General features: G+C 38.7%; 1 protein-coding gene across 13 annotated transcripts in view; it reads left to right on the top strand.

Annotated features, from left to right (window-relative positions):
* The window catches only part of DLG2 (discs large MAGUK scaffold protein 2), a 986985-nt gene that overhangs the window by 868950 nt on the left and 97830 nt on the right, over positions 1–20205 (top strand). The window contains exon 1 of one of the 13 annotated variants that reach the window (XM_083854319.1): positions 2558–2688. The exons of the other annotated variants lie outside the window; for them this stretch is intronic. The gene's annotated coding sequence lies outside the window, so the exon portion shown is untranslated. Of the gene's footprint in view, positions 1–2557; positions 2689–20205 lie in introns of those variants that run through there. 13 annotated transcript variants of the gene reach the window in all.

Here is a 20205-nt window from a genome sequence, read left to right as displayed (position 1 = left end):
ATGAGTGTGTTTGAATGTGTAATCTCACATTCTGCACCAGAATGTAAGAACAGAGCCCCAAGGGCATGGATCGTGTGATGAGCGTATCAAGTCACCTCAACGGTTGCACTTTTACAGAGCATCACATTTTTGACTATTATGGCAGTATCAGCTGTATTACCCATGGAAAGGTAACATGGAAGCCAGGAAAACTAATTAAAAATTGCAAGTGTGAAACAGGGTAGCAATTTTTCTTGGAATTGTGGCTCTTATGTAATGCCGCAGACTGTAGTTTATGCATGCCACCTACACACAGCTATGAAATATTGCTGTGGCTTACATTAGTGAGATATTGGTCACTTTTACAAACACTTTCTTCAGTAAATGCGAGCTGAATTTTAGTGTGAATGTTATGTTGGTCAAGGACATTCAACCATGCATTGCTTGTGTCTTACTCATGCGGCAGCAAATTGTTGTAAGGCAGTGTCATGTTTACACAGATCCTTGGGAAGACTCTTAGAGCCTGAATGGTTAAGGCAAAACAAAAAGGAAAACAGGGCATTCTGGCACATATGATTTGACACTGTCTCTTATAAAAAATAAGTCAGAAAACTGTAATTAGTGCACAAGAAAACAAACAGTTGTAATCAGGCCATTTTAGGGAACTTCCATGATATGCACATGAAATATCTAAACTCCTGAGAATAGAATTTGGCTCTAAAAGCCAAATCCAGTAGCACAGATTTTTCTTTTTCTTTTTTTTTTTTTTTTTTTTTCTGTTTCTTAATGAGTCAGGGTTTATCATTTGGAATATTATCTGCCCGTATTGGATTATTCTTGGTCAGCATCACTGGAGAATCCAATTATTGGAGCTCAGCTGTCCTTTCCTCTGAGAAAGACAGAGACATCAAAACCATTACTCTGATTAAATCCTGATATGTCTCCCCTACATTCTGACACCCAACTCTAGAGAGCTTTTCCTTCATACAGGCTGCTGTAGTAAGAGCCTGCAGCACATGCAGAAATACTGGTCATGCCTCTGGCCTGGAGTGATTTTTTTCTCAGATAGTAAAGGTACTGAACACAAAGAGACAAATGAGGAACAGGGTGGAACGAGCAGCTGAGAACAGGAAGAAAGGGATACATATATATATATATAGGACTAGCTTTTGCTATGCATGAAATGCAACACCCTGTTCCCACATTGTGACGCACATCAGTCGGTCCAGATGGTGAGAAGGGTTGGGTTTCTGCCTGGGGCTGCCGGCACAGGCTTCATTTGCATTCCTCAGCCCAGTTGTTCATGGAAAAGCATCCAGGCAATGCACAACCGCTCACACAACTGTGCTCACCTTCCCAAGAACAACATTTCTTCATGCCACCAAAAGCTGGGGGAGTTTTACAGGCATGGGAAATGAAAGGAGCTGGATCGAGTGTTCAGGTTCCAAATGGAACCCTCTGACAGTCATCACCAGTGATGTGGAAATAGAAAATCCTCTTGAATAAAGTGTTCATTTTCACTCTATGCTCGAACAAATAGCCTTGAGTTTGTGTAAAACACATGCAAAATTCCTGGAGCTCAACTCTGAAAGAGCAACTTCTGCTCCCTCATAAAAAAATTGCCATACAAACCCCTATCCAGTGGCTGATCCCTGGCTGTGTTTTACCATTACCATAACCAGTTTTACTTGTTAGGGACTAATTCTGAGTGTTAATTTGTGGCATGTGCAATAATTGTGATTGTTATTGCTGTAATTAATCCCATTTGAAAATGTTTAGTTTAATTGATTGGATTAATGGGTCTAAGCTTTAAGTGTTTGGTTCTGTTAATTTGTATCTATACATTGACTTTTTAAACTATGCAAGCATATGGGAAAAAGAAAGCATTAGAGAAGTGAAGAGCTTTACAAAGACATCTTTATAATTTAGAGGATGTTCTTAAAACCTTTCAGTATTTTTAGGAAGATTTTAAAATGGGCACAGAAGTTCACCTAACAAGTATACTGCTTTTAACACTCATTCTGCCTGGAGCAATGCTTTTAGGTTATCTGTGCTACTGTCCCTAGAATTTGCCTGAATAATTTCCATTTGTGATAGTAGAAGTAACGAACCCTGTGTTAGTCACTAAATGAGAACTGTGTCTTTAAGAAGGGAAGATTTCATGAAGATTTAAAAAAAAAAAAATCATGAAAATTGTTACCTAGAGGATACTGAAGCTACATTTACTACTGCATTAAGAAATGTTTAAGAGCAGAATTTGTATTGGTAGATGATTTCTTCTCTGAGTTTTGCCTCTCCCCCAAGTGCAGTTGCTCATTCCACCTTAACAAGGTGCAGTGATTGACAGGTAGAGATGTTGCACAGGGCAGAAGGTGGGAGTGTGCTCTATTGGTTTGTGCTTGTACATCCTGAGCACCAATTACTGTCACTGCTGCCTGCACTGATGTGTTTATCAGGATGAGTTATAGCAGAATATATGTACACAGGCAGTGTGTATGCTGGATGACCACCCCCTGTGATGTAAAATATGAGAGTCTGGGAGCTACCGTTTTATAATTCATCAGGTTCAGCAACCGAATGTTGTTGGTTGGCTTAGTTATAAAGGCAAGTGTGAACCGAACAGCAGACAGGAGCATCTTGCATCGAGAGTCCTGCAAAGCTGCATTTGGTGCCTGGGCTCCGCTTTTGTTCAAGTGAATTCAGTCCTCGGTGAGTGATGGGGGTTCTGTCGAGCTAAAGCTGTTATTATATAAGCTGGGGAAACCTGCCTGCTAGTTTAATGTGTATTTTGCTGCTGGAAGTCCTTGTCTGTGGTTGTTTTTAGATATTGCAATATTTTCAGTTGTGTACGTTACTGGCACGAAATGAGATGAAAAGAAAAATGCAATGATGAATTATTCACCATCGTGCTGTGAGGATCTCTTTCCTAGCTAAAGTTACTTTCCTTTAGTGAGTGTGTTGGGGGTTCAAAGAAGGTACAAACCAGCAAATCTACCTGTCATTAAATTGCTTTTATTAGTGTTTAAAGAGAGTGATAGCTGTGGTGTTTGTAACAAGAGGAAGGAAAAGAATAAGCAAATATCGGAAGCATTTACAAATTCTTTGCTTTTTTGTACAAGTGGCTTTTCAGATGCAGCAGTAAATCTTTTGTGTGCAGTGAGGGGCTGCAAAGAATTTGAATTGTAGAGCTTTCTAATTAGATAATCAGTAAAACAGTAGCTTCTTTCTGGTTTTGTGGTAATATGCTTAGTATCACATTAAAATGAATGATTCCCCATCTTGCATAACAACAGTGCTGAAATATATGTAAGATGAAAGGCAAAGGGAGACTTTGAAACAAACTGGGGAAACATGCACAGCTAGGCAGAGAAAGGTATATTTCCTATAGCATCTGCATGACTTTTGAATTTCAGCAGCTTTAGATTCTTTGCTCTAATTATCACTTACTTCTTTTTGACCTCTGTATCTTTTCAAGCAAGCTCCCTTAATATGTCGACATTATCTTGGTAGTAACCTTTAAAGATCAGTAAGCCTGCAGGGAGTTTTTTGTTGTTGTTATTTTAATCAGGAAGGAATTGAAAAGCAGAATTTATGAAACTGAAATATTAAGATTGCCATACAATACCGATACGTCTCCTCAGGAGTGATCACAAGTAACAATTTTAGTTTTTCTTTTTTCAGTAGCAGTATTACAGTCATTGCTTTTGTCTCCTTGTACCCAGTTTGGGGTTGTTTTTTCATTCTCTGTGTGTTGGAGAAGCAAGTTTGTTGTATCCAAATATGAAAAGAGCTTAGCAGAACAGCACCTGTTGTTTTATTGCTGTATTATTAGTACATGGAGAGAGACACACTCTTCCAGAGACCTCTCACCTAGTATCAGTCCAAATTGTTTACTCTGCAGTGATTTAGACTTGTATTTTGTCTTCTCACTTAGAAATTAATTGTTCAGTGAGTTATAGGTGAAGCATCAAAGCTGCAGGACTGATTCTGGTTTAATTAATAAGGTATCTCTTTTTAGTATCAATTTTTATTTAATGAGAAAGGCTATTGGCAAAGTGGCCTTTGCCACTGTTTTCCTTTGCCAAGCAGATTTGCACTTACTCTTTATAAATCATAAATTTGAAAAAAATCAGATTTTTTTGTGACGATTATTTCCTGGCAGCCTAACAGACTAGAACCTATTTCTAGGAAAGAGTGTATACCTTTGTCAGCAATACTTTATTTAAGAGCATTGCACTGCTTTTTAAGCATTCAGATCTATTTTCAGTGACCCCTGTGCCAGCAAATGGGTTTCTTGAAGTGTGAGCTTCTGGCTTTACAAGTTCTCCTCCTTTCAGAAATCTGTGATACTGCATCCATCTGTCTAGGCATTTATATTGCATGCATCACAATGGTGTAATCTCAGCAATATGAACATTAACCATGTAAATGTATGTACTGTAACTTAGGAAGTATAAATTAGGACAGGAAAAGCAACCCTAAAAGGAGAAAGTTATGGTATGGGCATATGGGCTTTTGTTGGAACCAGAGATCCAGACTCGCTATTTGTTATTACACAATAAATTAAGCTGACAACTAGTTCAGTCTCCAGGCAGTATGGAGGTTTGGACACAGATGAGACCAGCTTCTCAAAGTTCACTCCATATAAGACCAAGGAAAATAGCCCGAGGATGTGGGGAAAATCCTATTTTATCCTGAGTGCATGCCTACTGCTCCTTTGTGGTTATATCCTGGGAGAGATGCTGAAGGAAAAACAACAGTGCCTGAGAATTGTGTTTCACATCATCTCAATCTGGAGGACCCAGATGTTTTTTTAGATGTTATATTAGTTTGGTGCTGTGATCCTTGCCTCCCACCTGGCAGTAAGCAACATCAGTGCTCCCCATGGATGGCTGTGTCTTAAATGCCCTTAGGGCTGGTCCAGGAAACAGCCTTCCCTGTTGTTAGTGCTACATCCTGCTGGAAACACTCTGCGCCACAACTCCAAGAGTGTGTTGGCTTCCTGACCATTTCTGGATAGAGGGAATATTTTCGGATTGATGCATAGCACTCTTGAGTAGCAGAAATCTGCTCTCCAAGAGGAATCTTGCTCTGCCTTTTGGTTAGAGATGAAACCAACCCATATTAGCTTTTGTACAATATGTCGATGCCCAGGAAAATATACCTTAGATAAAAGTCCTGAGCTCAGGAATTGATCTTTTTATCTTTTTCATTTGGTCTGAAACACCTCCTGTTTACTAGCTGTCAGGTTTGCTGTGAAGTCTCATGGCAGCTTGTGGTCAACAATTTTGACAAAATAGATTATTGGATAAGCCAGCATTGGAGAGTTATTTTTTGGTTTGCAGTAAATACAGCTAATGTGTGACTGTGCTCTTTGTGTAAAAAGTGATTGGAGATGGCAGCAGGGGTGTGTAAACTCACAAGTTTGTATGGCTGATACACTTCTGTTTTGCTCTTTCAAGCACACAGTTCACAGACTATGGTTTCAAATAGAATAATACATTTATAATACTGAATCTTGAGCACAGAAATATCTAATGCATAAAATTGAAAGCTGTTAACTATGTATTAACACTTTATTGAAGAGGCTGATAAAGTGACACTGTGCTATTTTTAAGAATTCTCAGGTTTGAATTCAGTATCCAAGACAGGGGTGAAACAAAGCTGAACAGAGCTGGCAGTCATAATAATGGGCTTTCAGGGAGAGGGCCTTCACTGGAAATATGGGTGAAATTATAAGGTAGACACATAGTATTCTCAGTGCTGGGAACCGCCAATGTAACTTTATGGGAGGGAAGAGATAGAGCATAGTAAAGGATGACAATGTGTCAATGGAAAGCAGTAGAGAATTTGGTATATCCAGAAAACTAAGGAGAGAAACTCCATTTTAAAGACTATCAAACACTCAGTACATTACAGGAATAAATTTGGCATCAGGAGTAGAAAGAGCATGTTCATAAACACAGCACACCCTTTGATGTTGATCTGTTCTTTGTGCTGTGAGTGAAATACATGTAAAGGTCTATTCCTGCAGAGGAGGTTTTGATTAGGTTTTACATGTACAAGCAGGAGGGGATATTCAAGTTATTAAACCCATGAAAGTCTCCCTTGTAAGGAAAATACATTCGTAAATGCTAAGTTTAGTTTGTTTGTGGATTGAAATGCTTAGTTTGTTTATTGGCTCCTGGTGTCTTGGCATCTGGATACATTATGCTATTATTTTTAAAAAGAGAAAAAATAAGAACTATTAATGTAAGTATTCTTTGTTAGGAAAAAAGTAAAATAAAATAAAATAAAAGCACCTTCCTTGCTGCCAGATGTTTAAAATGACAAACAGATCTCTCAGTCCTTGTGCAGAAAAAAAAAAAAAAAAATCTGGGGAGACCCTCCTATGAAAGTGGCCCCCAGATGAAAGTGGCTGCTCTAATCCCACCAAACTGCAGGCTGAAAGCACTCTGAAATACCTGCAGCTTCTCTGGAGCCCAGTTTTTTGTCCTGCCTGGAATAACTGAAGATGGAGAACATTTGTCATCCCACTTGCAGTAAGCCAACAGGAGTGATGCTCCTCTGCTCTCTCCTGTCCTGTGCAAAGTTCTAATTAGTGATGGTTGGTGGCCTAAAGCTTAATATTAATACACAAATTTTATTTTGTACTACAGGGAAAGGCTTATGGCATCAACAGCTTTCCACTTGGGAATTCCCAATGTGCTCACTCAGAAGTCAGCCTGATAAAACTGCAGATGGAGTCCTAATTTCCGGAATGCTTTTTTAGTGTTAGCAGAAATCTCATATTATTTTAGCCAGGCAGTATAGTAATCTGGATTGACATTTCTTACATCCTGAGATGTCATCTTTACATCAACTGGTCAGTGTGTTGTGTTTGAAGAACCTGCAAAGTGGCAGAGTGAGACATGGGCTGTCCCTTCTAATTCATTCCTGTACTCCTGAGATGTCTCCTGTTCTGGAGACAGCACCAGCTCACCACTCTCTAATCATGATTTGCAATACTGTTTGTGCTGGATTCTAAGGGAAGGAATTAGTGCAGTGGCATTTAAGCTAAGCAAATGCTAATTTAAGAACCCGCTATTATCCCTTTTGTGTGTTGTGGTAATAACCTTTAACATTATAAAATAATAAAGAACTGATTGAACTGTGTTGTGTGCAGCCACATTGGAACAGAACGAGTGAGAGAGACAGGCAGGCTAATCTATTCACTTTGTTGTGGGAAGTTTTTGTTTGGTTGGGTTTTTTCCTTCTATTGCTATTTATTTCTATATTTTAAGAAAATTGTACTCTCAGAAGCATTTCTTGCTGGGTTCAGTACCGTGTTTCCCAAGTAGAAAAAAATATCCAGAGCAGCTAGTAATACTATTGGTATCTAATTAAATGTTACTCACTAAAGAAAATCTCTACTTTCTTTCAAAAAAATCTGCTTATAGGTTTTAAGAAGGTATAAACATAAATACAGTATACAGTACTTCTTCTGTAAATGGTATTTTATTCTCTCTGTGTTTATTTACAGTACTGTTAATCTCAGTTTGTTTATAGGAGTAGATCTTTGTCTCTCACTATTCCTTGTGAAATGAATCTATTATTCCAAATAGAAACATGATAATAGGCAAAATCATTATCTGCTCTCAGTGTTCTGTGGACTATGCTTGCCTTTCTCAGGTAGGTGTTTTAGGTAGACATTCATAGGAAAATGACAGTGCACACTGGCTGCTGCTGGCTTTGGGTTGGGCTGAAGTCCAGAAATGCAAAATAAAATTATTAAGTGAATATTAGGTCTTGGGTAAAACTCAGCTGTTACCTGTAGTGGTCTGTATTTCTTCTCTTTGAGGTATAACCACAAGTGTTAAAGACTTCAGTGAAATATACCCATCCAACACAGAAACAAGTCTGAGATGAGGGGAAAATAGCACTTCTCCATTCAAATGAGGTTTTCTAGGTGCAGAATTAATTTCATTTCACATCTCTTTGCAATTTTTAGTTAAAAACCATAACATTTTCTGTAGATATTCTAAATTGTTTTTATTCAAATAAAAGAAAGTATTCTGTAATACTGAATGCACTTTAAACATTTGCTGTTCATGTTTGGTTTCTTCTACTTCTGTGCAAATTTTAGCACCTTTGAATTATAATGGTAGACTTGTCTAATTGTACAAGATACTTGAAGCATCTTTACAGGGAAATTTGGATATTTTTATGGCAGTGATTGCATGTTTGCCTTTTAAGGTAATTTGGTGCAAATATTTTGCACTCAAATCTCTTTATTTGGTTTTCACTCTTTCATGTCTTGCTACTGGCACCTAACCCCTGAAATGAAAACACTTGTCTTCAGCTTTCTCCCATCTTTTCAGAGATGCAAAGAAATTCTGCTTTGCTTTTATTAAATTCATTTCAGTGCATAGGTATTGAATATATCTATGTATCTATGTAATAGATATATTCAATATACATATCTACATATCTGAATATCTGACATAGGAAAAGTGCAAGTGCTAGAAGACAGAAAGCAGGAAAGTATACAACTTTTTATGCAATTTTCTAATAGAATTACTATGAAGTGCATCTGTAAATTTTAGTTCACCAATCATAAACTAATTCAGCTTTTCCCCTACACTATTCATAAGACTTTAAATTCAACGTTTTTCCTCAATTGTTTGAGATACTTATTATGAAATGTAGATTGGTCACTGGCCAAAGAATCAGCTAAATCTATCAAGATTGAAACAGTGAAATTTTCTGTTTCTGTTTATTTTTGGCATGCTTGTTAAATAGAGCAAGAAACAAGCTTAATCTGTAGAATATATCCGTAGACCTGTCAACTAAATCTTAAAATATGTTTGATCAAGAATTATTGATTTGTGTTTATCATAGGAGATATTTTTAAGATTTGAAACATGGGAAGAAAAATTATGAACATTTGTTTTATTGTAAACTAATCAGCTAGCTGGTATGTTTTCTTATGAATCAGGCAATAATTACACTTTTATTTTCTTTCTTTTACTCCTTATACCTTTCTCTAGTGTTAGATTACCATACCTGAGATCCTAGATTCTGCTGAATTTTGCTATAGCTATTTTTAAAGTATACATGAAGGTAAAATATAAGTGATCTTTTATGTCAATATGAGGTTCAAATACAAGAAATATTGCAATCTTTTTCAGGCTTATATCCCTAAACATAAATATGTATTGAAGATAGAGAGAAATATGGGGAAAAAAAAATCAAAAACCAAAGCCATAGTGCTGAACAACTTCAGTTGTCCAAAACTGTTATTTGAGGGAGGGAGAAAAGAGAAGCAGGAGGAATTCATGTTTAAATGTTTCTGCTGAAAAATGGTACCCCTACTGGCAAATTGCATTTAGATTAAAAATTTGATTTTTCCGTGAAGAAGCATATTTAATCTATTGGTTATCCCAGAAAAGGAATAAATAAATAAATAAATAAATAAGAGATACTTGAGTTTAATATGCAAGTTAATAACTTGAACGCAAATATTGAAGTCACTCACTGAATTTGGTAATGGAAACTGTAAAGGTGTAAGCACTGGTGTGGAAACATCCGGAGCCTGATTGGGATCTTTCTTACACCATTTGCATATAACTAAAAACCTGTAACTCAGAGACCAGGCTGAGAACAGAAGCATAGTTAATGTGTGTCTTAACCTCTGGTTAACATCTGTTAGGCCTGACTCAATGTCTCCTGCTGACTGTGACTCAAACTATCTGTAGGTCTTTCAGACAAAGTTGTAGTTAAATTAATCTGCCCAGCCTGAAGGTCAAGCATGATTTTAATTTAGCCATGGTTCTGTCCTTTGATTTACTTGCAGCACTTCTGTAATTGTGACTGACAGCCTTGAGGTGGATACCATTGATATATAGAGTTTGTATTGCAGTCTGTGAAACACATCAGGATTCTTTTGGATAATTGTAAATTATGTTAACGTGTGATTTGTAAGATCCATCCTCTTTCAGATGAATTATGTGAACGGCCATATAAAAATAAATTTAATCTATTTTGTAGTGAAGCTCCTTCTCAGAGAAACATTTCAGACATTATGACTCTAACTCTCTGAATTTTTGTTTCAACCTAATTTTTTTGTGAGATCGGTTAATGCAGAAAGCAAAGACCACTTGCATGCTGTCAAACTGTATTTGAGCATTTGAGATACGTGACATCTGCCACTGAAGATTATGCCCCAGGGAATTCCCTAAACATTATTTCTGAAGTGTGAAATGCAGCCACCTCTGCTGATGAAAGGGTAGGAAGATGAATTCCAAACATGGCAATATTCTGCATTAGAGGAAAACCAAATCAAAACAATACTCATTTTGTATGATAACCAAATATGTTTGTGGTGTGTGTGTGAATAAATATGGTTTTAAGCACTCACCTAAAAGTTCTACAAGCTGCACACATTTCAGTGCATTTAATTCACAAAAATATAGTGCTTAGTTGATCTTCCCTAGGATTTGTACTTGGACTCCACCAACTCCAGGTATTTCAAATATAGATTCTTAGTCATCATCTCTGGTGCTAAATGCCAGCAATTATAAGTACTGGTTGACTCATTTCTGTACTCCATGAGTTTTCATGGCTGTTATAAAACTTTGAAAATGCTGACAGACCTGCAACCATCATGGGCACTGCCTGTATTGGGGTTTGATATTAAATACAGCCAGATATTAAACCTTTATATTGCTGTACTCAGTTGTTCAATAGCATTGTCACCTGGGACAATAAGTCAAGCCAGGGGTCATTAATACAGCTAAGTGTAGTATTTTATTTATTCTAATAATCTTTGCATTCTAAAGGGCTGATGTTGTTAACCATACGTTCTTCTGCCCAGTGGGTTTTACCAGCCCTGTGTTTCTAAGCGTAAGAGAAGGAGCTTTGCTTATATGTTACATTTGTATAACTACAGAGGATTAGAGCAATTGTTTCACAAACCCACAGAACAGTAAAGGCTGGAAGGTAACTGTGTAATCTGTTCCAATGCCAGCCACTGTAGCAGGGTCAACAAGGGCAGTTTGCTCTGGGTCATGTAGAGTCAAGTTTTTAACATCTCTGCAACTCTGGAAAACATGTTCTTCTATCCAATCATCCTTAAAATAAAAAAAGGTTTTTCTAATGTTTAAGTGGAATTTTCTGTATTTCGGTTTGTGCCTAGTCTCTCTTGTCCTACTACTGGGAACTACTGAGAACCAACTTCTTTACAGCCCTCCATCACAAATGTAAACTGGCTAAAATCTTTTACATATGGCACTACTGTCCTTGCTTGACCAAACCATTCTCTAGTGTTTGAGGTACGACCCCCAATATGCCTTAAATGTGGCAAGGAGGAGCCAGGCTTCTCAAAAGACACGTAAATCCTTCTCAGAGTACTCTCAGTATTCTGAGAGTACTCAGGCTCTTCCCAGATGTGAAGTCCTGGACATGACTAAATATCATTCTTGGTGTTCAGAATTTAGATCAGACAACACTACTTTCATCCAATTCCTTTTCCCTTTTGTTCAAACCTGCCAAATGCTTGCTTAGAAGTTAAGTTCACTTTGAAATTCTGGCGGGTAATGAGAATTCCAGGTTTGACTGCTATTCATCCTTCTATATAGATGGTAATTATTTCTGAATCTGCCTGCCGGAAATTGAACAGAATCTCATGCAAACAAAAGGAACCTTTTCTTAATTGGGAGACTTGCCTACATGGCACAGAGTGTGAAAACAAAAGCGTGCTTGCATAATCTTGTAGCTGGCTTCAGCATTGGGTTGACTGATTAAAGAAAAATCCTCTATGAATAGGGTATGGTCTATGTAAAAGAAGTTAAAACCTCAAATTTGCTTGCATTTGTTAACGTCCTCTTTAGCAGCCTTTCTACTCCAGAGATTTCCCTTCTTTCCTTTCAGTGTAAGTTGTTCTCATTAAGTTTTGTGATTACAAACAAGGCTTAGCAGTATTAAATGACTAGATATTTTTATGGCCAAATGGGATTACTTTGATAATTGGCTCTGATCTGTTGCAGAACTTGTACAGGGCAGAGTACTTGCTGCATCAAGTCTTGTAAAATGACAGAAGTACCATCCAACTGACATTTACCAGGTCCTTTGATCCTGGATCTCTTCAGAAGTTTGGTTTCTTTTCAGCTGTAGGCAGCATATCACAACCCTTCCAGAATTTTATCATTTCTTTTGACATTGTCCATGCTGGTGATTTCAAAACTGTGTCGTGCAATTGTGATGAAGAATGACAAGGCTTAAAATAGGGACATCACCGCAGCATTCCATGGGGCCATTTCTTTCCCAGGTCTTCAGTCTCAGCCATTGTGTAGCCAGGCCAAATTGTGCTCTTAGGTCAGCTCTTGTGCTCTTTACTCAGGGTAGGTATTTGTAGCAGATTGAGCTAAAGAGAGGTTGACAGAAACCTCCAGCTCTGAAATTACAAACTGGTGGTAGGTATGGTGCCATCCACCAGCAACCATGGCATTTCACATCTGTATTCCTTGATGTTGTGTCATGGTTAAACTCCCATCTGCAAATGGATCCAATGCAACTGCTCACTCACTTCCCCACAGTGGGATAGGGAGAGAATAAGAAGGGTAAAAGGGCAACAAACTGTTGGGTTGAGATAAAGACAGTTTGATAGGTAAAGCAAAAGCAAAGCAAGGATTTAATTAATCCTTGGGCAGGCAGGTGTTCAGCCATCCCCAGGACAGCAGGGCTTCATCGAGCCAACAGTGTCTTGGGAAGGTAAACACCATCACTCAGTGGGAATGTTCCTCTATTCCTTCTTCTCCCCCCAGATTTACATGCTGATAGTCTGGGATATTCCATAGGTCATGTGGGTCAGCTGTCCCAGCTTTGTCCCCTCCTGACTCCTTGTGGACCCCCAGCCTCCTCACTGATGGAGTCAGGTGAGAAGCAGCAAAGGGCTTGGCTCTGTGCAAGCCCTGCTCAGTAGTAGCGGAAACATTCCTGTATTATCATTGCTATTTCCAACAAAAATTCAAATCATAGTCCCATACCAGCTAACCATGAAGAAAATCAGCTCTACCCCTGATTAAACAAGCACAGCTTACAATGACAGATCCATGTGATAAAGGGTGTCTGACTTGAGATAAGAGACCAGTCAAAAACAAATAAAAACTAAATAGCTTCTTTTCTCTTGTTATGGCCACGTGCTTTCTTGCAGAACGAAAAGGACAAGTGCCAATACAGTCAGTTTGCAGCTACAGGTTTGAAGAGGTGCAGAATTCAGAATTATCTTGGACAGGACTTTCATATGCCATGAAGAAATATTGCTGTCTACATTTGTCCACACAAATACGCAATGTATTCTTCACCACTATTTTGTTAAGACTGCAACACTGACAGCAAACCACTTCAAATTAACTCTTGAACTGTGAAAGTTCAGGTGTCGCCTTGATGATCCTCCCATTTAGTTCTATGGAAAAACTAGAAAACAACAACTTGGGCTTGGTGCTGTTTTGATGATGTATTGAAGTAGATACTCAGGAGAAAGGGAAATCGGGTTCCTTGTGATATGGTGGAACATGTTAATAAAACTCAGAGACAGTCCCAGAAAACAGATATATAACAGAAAGCCAGTGTTACTGTCCCTGCAATCTGACCTAGGGACCCCATCTGACCCCAGATATGGTATTTCATTTCACCCTGAGCAGTACAGCCCACCTTGGCCTCCTTCTTACGATGTTTGTTCATAGTCACAAGATACGAAATTTTTTGTTATATGTAGATGCTTATCAAAATTAATCAGAAATGTAGAAGTTATGGAATCTGAAATTATTTATGATAACCATATCCCCAGAAGTGTTGTCTGTAACTCTGAGAAAAAGATGCTTCTGTACTTGGAAATCCTGAAGTGGTGAATTCGTCAAAAAGTCAGGATTAGCCTGTAACGACAAAACCACCCCTCTCTATGCCACCATACTTCAGTGGCTTTGAAAGCTTTACTTGATTAAAATATATTTGGTAAGTCTTTTCTGTAATGACTGAAAGGTGCCACAGAATGCTCATAAAACCTCGAATAATCTGTGTATGTTTTCAACAGGCATTATCTTGAGTGGAAGAAAAGTCATACATTTTTGTAGCAGCCTGACAGGCTGGGGGCTAATGCATGTACAATACTTCTGTGCCTGTGCTCTGATTTATTTGGAGCAGGGCATGTTTATGGTGGTGCTTCTCTTAACTAGCCAGGAGCATAATCCTGCCAAGTTCTGCTGTCAGTCTGTTGGTAAAAATAATGTCAATAGTAATCAGTCACTGCCCAATTTCATCCCTCCCGCCTTCTTTGCTCCCAAGGGTAGCCGCTGTCAGGTGATGCACATTGCCAGTTCATTGCTCCAGAAAATCCAGGAAAGGGATTTTCCCTCACCACTCTCCTTTAGCAGGATGTGACCATTGCCCACACTGCTCTTTAACCTCTTGCAGGAAATAATATTTTTTTTTTAAAGTAAGAAAAGTCTACCTTACAAGCAGCCAACTGTTTGGATAAATGTCATGCTTAGCCTGACATTTCTTGCTGCTGGTCCCTGGATAGACCAGTGAGCAGGGACTGCAACCCAGAGGGTAGTGGGGAAAGACATGTAAAGGTCATTGTGATTATAGTCAAGGAGATACTTTAAAGGAGAATATGAATATAAAACCTTGTAGAGGCTGGCATGCAAATTAAAATGTAAATAAGGCTGACAAGCTTTCCAGCAAGACATCAAACTGCCAAAGGGCAAATCTGTCTTCTCCAGGCCTTTTCTGCCCTTCGTGAGCACGCTACAGCTGTTTCCTCAGCCAGCAACAATAGTAACCTCTAGGGGAAGGAGGAATAGGAAAGTCATAGTGATTCTTAGCAGCTGTCACATTTGCAGTGGTTTCTCTTCAGAGTATTTCATAATCCTTTTTTTTTTTCAGGTTACTTGCCTTAGAAATTTAGGTTACGCAAGCACTAGAAATGAATAAACAAAAAGATGTGTATATACATGAACGAGCTTTGACGGCATGAAATTCTTACAAGCTTCATGAAAACAGGGTAGTTGTGAGAGGCTATTCCACTTTTTTGGCATAATTAGATAGCAAAGAAATGGAGAAAGATGAGGGGAGAAAAGAGAAGTAGAAGAAAATAGGTCCTTCATTGAATTGCATTTAAACTGTAGCAGAAATTAGAAAATGTTGGTAGAGTGAGAGAGGCTTTTAGAGATGAAGAAGCTGAGGCAGAAGTCACAAGATAAGAAGTCTTCCAATTCTCAGATTCACCTTCAGGATCCTGGTGTCAGACAGATGTGTAAGTTATTATTATTATTAATGCTTTGATAAGATTGTTTTAATTTGGTTTCCTTTTGGATTTTTTAATTCTTTCTGATTTAGTATCTGCAGAAATTATTTTGTGCATATTTAAAAACAGGTATGCATTTAACCAGCACTTCCCTCAGCATCCCTTCCCACCCTTTAAAGGGTGCTGCCCTCCTTTGCCTTCAGAGCAGCCTTGGCACGTCCTGCACAGCAATGCCAGCTGCATGGCAGACCTCCCCAAAACTGATTTTGGTTTCCCTTTGTCAGTGCACAATACTTGCTCCCTGTTGGGATGCTTGTAGAGACCTCCTGTGCCAGCCATCTCCAAACAGGAATGGTTTGCTGCAGTCATAGTGTCTGCTAGTCTCATTACAATCAATTTAAATGTTTCTGTTCCACTGAGAGCTAATAACACATGAAAGTCAAACTAGGCTCATAATTCCAAAGACACATATTTTTTTGTAATGAACAGAACTATTATGCCTTGTTGAAAGTAGACTGTAAAAGATTTTAAAGCTGTATTTGCAGTGTCGTTAGGACTTCTTCATATTTGTCTTCTAAACTTAAAATTGTAAGATATTCTCTCTCTGTTTCCCTTTAAGAAAATAACAAAACTTTATTTGTTGTCCTTTGCAATTTTACACATATACAATTCTTTTTTTAATAGTAGTAAAAAATTGAGTTATATAAACCAATGTGAATTGCTTAGCCTCCAGAGAGCTTTGCATCACATTTTAGAGAAAAAAGAGGTTGTTTCACTGCCCTGTATTCACTTTATTGTTTTCTCTCCCAGCTCAGCTTCCCCTCACTTGATTTTCAACTAAGTGACCTTGTGAATAGAGAATTAAAATAATGGTAGCAAAATGCACCTTAAATCATCACTCTTCAGATGGATATCTGATCTAAGACACAAACTGGACCCCACAAGCTCAATGCCTGGCTAAAGTCAGGGAAACAAACAAATGAAACAACAACAACAAATTAAAACAGATTCGTATAGAAAAAGGAGAATGAAATGGTTCTCAAACAGTTCATGACCATGCCAGATCTGCAGTGGGTAGGACACTGAGGGCTTTGGGAAACAGACAAAAGAAGTGATGCTGAAGAGAAAGAAGAGAAAGCAGGCTTATGTATTCTTTAAGAACTATTTTACAGGTAATTTATGAGGAATGGTGGAGAGGTGAGGCAGATGACTGAAAGGAGGAAAGAAATACGGAGATTAACCCTTCTGGACAGGCAAAGGACGAGGTACAGGGCACACTGATGTGTGCTGGGCAGCTTGCAAGTGGAGAAAAGCTGTTGCTCACCAGCCCCTGTGTACTGAGGGCTGTAGGAGGTGCAAGGTCTCACTTACCTTTTGCTGAGGTTATAGATCAGCCCAGGGAGCAAAAAAGGAGGTGGAAGGACTGGAAAACCTGAAGCTTTGCAGCCTTCCTTGCTATGTAGGGGCTGGGAAAGCTGTGAAGAAAACCTCTGCACACTTGTATCCATCTTCTAGTCAGAGCTGACTGAGCCCACTGTTACAGAGCTAAACATTAACTCTTGTCCCATCAACTGATGGGAACTGATGGGGCAGTGGGGTCAAACACATAATTTAGTATTACCATTAAATGCAGAGTTCTGCAACAGAAAGGGTCAAGAGAGGGGAACATCTGGGCTTTGGTTTGTTGTGTTGAGCAGACAGGACAGAAAGACCTCAGAACCCTGCTGTTAGTGGGCAAAGCAAGGAAATTTTTCCACCAGGCTCCTCTGTATTCAGTGGGAGAGAAGGTTTTCTGGAAGAGGGTAGCCCTGAATGGAGCTGTGGGTAAGCCTCTTTTTAGAGTTCCTAGAAGAATAACCCCAACAGGCTGAACTCAGCCTTTATGATTTGCCCTATCTACTGCCCACCTCAAGGCAGTGGGTGAGAGGCCAGAGAACAAGAAGGGGTCCAGGAATATGTTTAGATTGTGAGGCTTTTCCCTGTTGCCCTCACATTACTGTGGTAGCACATATCTGCAGGAGGATGACCTTTAAAGACAGCAGCTTTGAGCTGAAGGAGTAATGGTTCTGGATGTTCATAACAACCACTCATATGGGACTGCACCCCTTTGAAGGAAGGCAAGCTAGGCAAGGTGCAAAAGTTCATTTAATACCAACTGCAGAAAAGAGAGGAAAAAAAACCCTAATTAGCCACCCTGGCATAGCCAGTCCCTGTCCAGAAAGTGCAACAGGAGTCATAGGTACAGGACAGTTTAGTTCAAGCTGTGAGGCTTCATTTTCTCTATTGCACTGACAGGTGATGACAGTGTTTCTCCAGCCTAAAGCTAACAGGGAACAGAAAATGTCTGTCCACTGCATGTTTTATTTTAGTGGAAGAATAAAAAGCAAGAAGCACAAAACCAAGTTATCTTCTCTCTTCCTGTCTCTTAACGCTGAACCACTCACTGATTTAGCTTGACTTCAACCATCTTCTCTCTCATTCCTCCTGGTAGTTGTTTTTTGTTATTTTCCTATCTTGCCCAGGACTAAGTTGAGAAGAATTCAAGTCCCTCTGAATTATCCTACAGTCTCTTAGACTTAAGGTTTTGTGCACAAAAGAATTTTATCTTTTTCTTGTGTGCATACAGCAACATGCTTTGCCCCAGAAGTCAAACTTCTTGATGAAAAGGTAAGCCATCCTGGAGAGCTGTCAGCTCCTTGACCAGGCTAGAGAACCTGCCCAAATCTTTTATCTGATTAACTTATATGTCAAAAGCTAGTACAACACTTATCCACTTAGGAATGAGTCCCACAATGCACTTATCACAAGAAGATGGAAAATTATCATAATAGTTTTATCACAAGTGAAAGCTAAGATGGGTTTATGTGACATTCTTGAAGCTTCAGTGCCTTGTGCAAGTCAACAGGAAAATGCTGTTATTTCACAAAATGCCACTGCAGCCAGATTGGTTTGGGCATCACTGATCTTGTGTGAATTAGCACAAATTAATTTTCACATTAACCTGCTTAAAGCCATGAACATTGCACTAGGTACTAGGGGATTCAGTTAATTACAATAATAGTACTTTTGTGCTAATTACAGGGACACACCAAAAAGGTTTCTGTAGCAATACTAACCCATTTTATAGCATATAGGCCAAGGCAGTAATGAGCTTCATCTGTCCCAATTCATACACAGTAATTTTCTTTAAGGTCTCATTTCTGACACTTGCAGACTTTTTCAAAAGGTTTATCTTTGAAAAACCATCCCTGATTGCCTGTTTAGCTGCATTCTTCTTTTTCATTACTTTTTGTAATTTTACTGTACTGTTAGTCTTTAAATATTTCAGCTTGCCATATTGTTTTCTTGTATTCATTATGAATTAGAATGAACAGTCTCAAAAGCACCAAAAAAGCTTAAGATGAGACATCAGGGAAAAAATGCAGCTGCAGAAAGGAGAGTCTACCATGAGAATAGACTGTTTGGGGTGGTTGATATGTCTCCATCTCTGAAGATCTGTAATAACGAATTAGCAAACATCTGTAAAAAGATCTAATTGTGACTTAGGGCCCCCAGTGACTTCCTGCTCACTTGCTGGCAAGCTCTTAATCTCCTGTTACTTCTGAGAAATCAGGCTCATGCTCCAGTTGCAAGTTTCTGGTGCGTGGCATCCATGTAATAGAGTCCTGTTTGTCCTTGGAAAATGCTAGGCAGTGCAATTTGATACAGCCCTTTAGCATTGCAGTCTAAGATAAATCATTTCCATTTGCTTCAGAAGATGCAGTCAATTGTCCCAACACAGACAATATTTAAGAACTTGATCACAAATCCCAGACCATAATTCACTCTCAGACAGTCTTGCCTGATTCTCTCATTTGAGCTGAGTACATCTTTTTCTTGGAAGAGCATGTATAAAAAAACTTAAATCATTCATCATTGTCAAAAAAAATTCTAAAGTGTTTATTGGTTTTGATCATTCCTGTCCAAACTGTCTCTGAAAGCTGTATGGATGTGACATTTTTTAGTGCTAAAAGCTGTTTAATCATAAACATCATAAGCATCATCTTGGATCATCTTGATCTGCTGCTTTTCTCTACCTGGATCATCCTAAACAGTTACAAGCAGTGGGGCAGAAACCCAGAAAGCTTTGGAGAAACCAGCCTGAGATTGGATGGATGGATGGATGGATGGATGGATGGATGGATAGATAGATAGATAGATAGATAGATAGATAGATAGATAGATAGATATGCACTAAACTGACTTTCTGTAAGGAAGCCACTGATAAGCAAATAACATAAAGATAACAAAGTATTTACTTACTCCAGAGAACAAACTACAGGTCCTAGGCAAAAGCTGTAGAGGTTGCCATTCTTATTCTGAGATGCTCATCAGAATATAAGAAGCCTGGATATCAGGTGGGAAGTTTTGCAGCACTTCCATTTTCTATTGATCTATAAGCCTTGTCTGTAACATGGCTCACCAGCACAGCAGGGAGAGAGCAGATATCTGCTTCCTGTAGGACTGACTCTGACACTTTCTTTGTTAACTAAGATTGAATTGTTTATTTAGCAAAATGGAAATGGGTGGGTGAAGTTGTGTTTTCTCCCTAAGTCTGCCATGAGAATCAGTGTACAACAGAAAAGAGCAATTTTCACAGAGGAACTGTGCTGGGGTAAAAGCCAATAAAGTCATCTTCAGCCATGTTCAGCCAGAAGAATGAGTCTACCTGTTTGAGAATTGGGTGCTCTGAGTGGCCTTCCAATACCTGTGAAATGCCAAAATGGAACTTATTGCAGGAAAGCATTTGAACAGTTTGAGCACAATATTTTAGGGTTTGTTTTTCTGTGAAAGTGGGACTCGGACTTGATAAAGGAAACCTTTTCCAGCTGTCTTATGCCACAAGGGTGGTTTTAGTGGTTCTGTGAATGATGAGGTCAACAATATCAGCAGTAATTGCA

Source organism: Zosterops lateralis, assembly GCF_965231275.1.
Source record: "Zosterops lateralis genome assembly, chromosome: 2".
Lineage (NCBI taxonomy): Eukaryota > Metazoa > Chordata > Aves > Passeriformes > Zosteropidae > Zosterops > Zosterops lateralis.
The sequence above is the reverse complement of the archived record's forward strand: the minus strand, read 5'-3'. Positions and strand labels throughout refer to the sequence as shown.